The following is a 2,500-nucleotide window of genomic DNA, read 5'->3' as shown; positions in this document are numbered from 1 at the left end:
TGGTATCTCTATACTAGCTTGTGTTGCATACTTGTGATTCTCTATATTAGCTTTCTGTATACTAGCTTGTGTTACATACATGTGATTCTGTATACTAGCTTGTGTTACATACATGTGATTCTCTATATTAGCTTTCTGTATACTAGCTTGTGTTACATACATGTGATTCTGTATACTAGCTTGTGTTACATACATGTGATTCTCTATATTAGCTTTCTGTATACTAGCTTGTGTTACATACTTGTGATTCTCTATATTAGCTTTCTGTATACTAGCTCATGTTACATACATGTGTTTCTGTATACTAGCTTGTGTTGCATACATGTGATTCTGTATACTAGCTTGTGTTACATACATGTGATTCTGTATACTAGCTCATGTTACATACATGTGTACCGGTACTTGAATACTCTTTAAATATTGAAATTTAAATCTCTCTAGTATCACTCTCCAGGTCCAACTGGTGCCCTTGGCTGACACACAATATTAGCTCCTCTGTTTAAATCATGTTCCATGGCCACCTGGCACCACACACACCACACACACCACAGACAGCACACACACCACAGACAGCACACACACCACACACACCACACACACCACACACACCACAGACACCACACACCACACACACCACACACACCACAGACACAACACACACCACACACACCACAGACACTACCGACACCACAGACACCACACACACACACACACACCACACACACACACACCACAGACATCACACACACACACACACACCACAGACATCACACACACCACAGACACTACCGCCACCACAGACACCACACACAGCTCGTATGAACCTTCATCTACCTCTGTCTACTCCACTGACAGTAACACGCAGCCAGGCAAGGGGGAGTGTCCTTTTCTCTTGCTGCTTGGCTTGCACAGGAGTACCCATAGAGATGAATGGAGTGTCTAATTCTGTTTCTAATTCTTTGGCAGTGCCTACATCAGTGTCCCTGCTGTTAGCCCTGTCCTCAGCAGGTATTGTGACGGTATTGTGAAGAGCAGTTTGGACGTTATTGACACTGAATTGCCACGGGTCCTGTGAAGGTCCTGTGAATGCTGAGGTCAGAGGAGCAGGAGGACAGGATGAAGCCAGACGGCACAGTATGACCGTCCACTGGCTCCTCAGACACCACACACACCACACACACCAGAGACACCACACACACCACAGACACCACACACACCACAGACAACACACACACCACAGACACTACACACAGTATGACCGTCCACTGGCTCCTCAGACACCACACACACCACACACACCACACACAGTATGACACACCACTGGCACTCCCCAAGGCGCCACACCACGCTCACCTCAGACACCAGAGACACCACAGACCCCACACACACCTCAGACACCTCAGACAGCACACGCACCACACACACTACACACACCACAGACACCACAGACACCACACACACCACACACACCACACACAGTATGACCGTCCACTGGCACTCCCCAAGGCGCCGCACCACGCCGCGCTGACCTCAGCTCCAGGTTACTGTTACCACATGTGGCTTCAAGTCCTTTCGGGATATTGTATTATTGACTTTGAGGCCATCGGCCATCTGCAAAGCTATCTTCAAAACTGGATTTCAAGCTCTGCTAAAAAAACTAATATAAAGTTATATGCAAGGTATATTAGGTATGTTATTATTATTATTATTATTATTATACAGTATATAGGTGTGTGTGAGGAAATTGTTAATTAACTCCTCTTAAAGGGTTAAGTATTTTCTCCCCCCCGTTCTTCTATGTTCCTGTCTGCTTCAAGGCTAGTGTATTAATAATCACAGCATTGCATTATTCTCATTACTGAATCCCTTTGCCCCAGATTGCTCACATCATGTAATATCCTATGCAAAGCATTCATGTATCCTGCACACCTACACACACACACACACACACACACACACACACACACACACACACACACACACACACATCATGTAACATCCTATGCACAGCATTCATGTATCCTGCACTTAGGGTGTCCTGAGCAGTAAGGTACGATAGGGAGATGAGCTGATCACATTAATGATCAGAGCGTGAGGATGAACACACAGAAACATCACAGAGGGATAGGGAAATGAGCTGATCACATTAATGATCAGAGCGTGAGGATGAGCACACACAGACAACACAGAGGGGTTAACATGAAGACCAAATGGACCATGAGGTAATCATCTGACATTGACATCGAAATAATGCATGGCATACATTAATGAGGCATGAATATGACATACATACATACACACCTACATACATACATACATCTAAAAAAAGAATTTCACCTAAGGTAAACATTTCATGAAGATACATCTCTCACACACAGACTTTGTGGCATGCAATCCCAGAGAGTGAAAGAGAGAGACAGAAATACAGTTAGAGTCTGAATCAAATGCATCAGGGTGATGTGTATACACACATACACACACACACACACACACACATCCA

At 44.6% G+C, this 2,500-nt stretch overlaps 1 protein-coding gene across 1 annotated transcript in view; it reads right to left on the bottom strand.

Annotated features, from left to right (window-relative positions):
* The window catches only part of chrnb5a (cholinergic receptor, nicotinic, beta 5a), a gene marked incomplete at both ends in the record, with an annotated part of 13,389 nt that overhangs the window by 10,060 nt on the left and 829 nt on the right, over nucleotides 1–2,500 (bottom strand). The window lies entirely within an intron of this gene.

The sequence above is a fragment of the Sprattus sprattus genome, assembly GCF_963457725.1.
Source record: "Sprattus sprattus genome assembly, chromosome: 20".
Taxonomy (NCBI): domain Eukaryota; kingdom Metazoa; phylum Chordata; class Actinopteri; order Clupeiformes; family Clupeidae; genus Sprattus; species Sprattus sprattus.
This window is presented reverse-complemented; position numbering and strand designations above follow the sequence as displayed.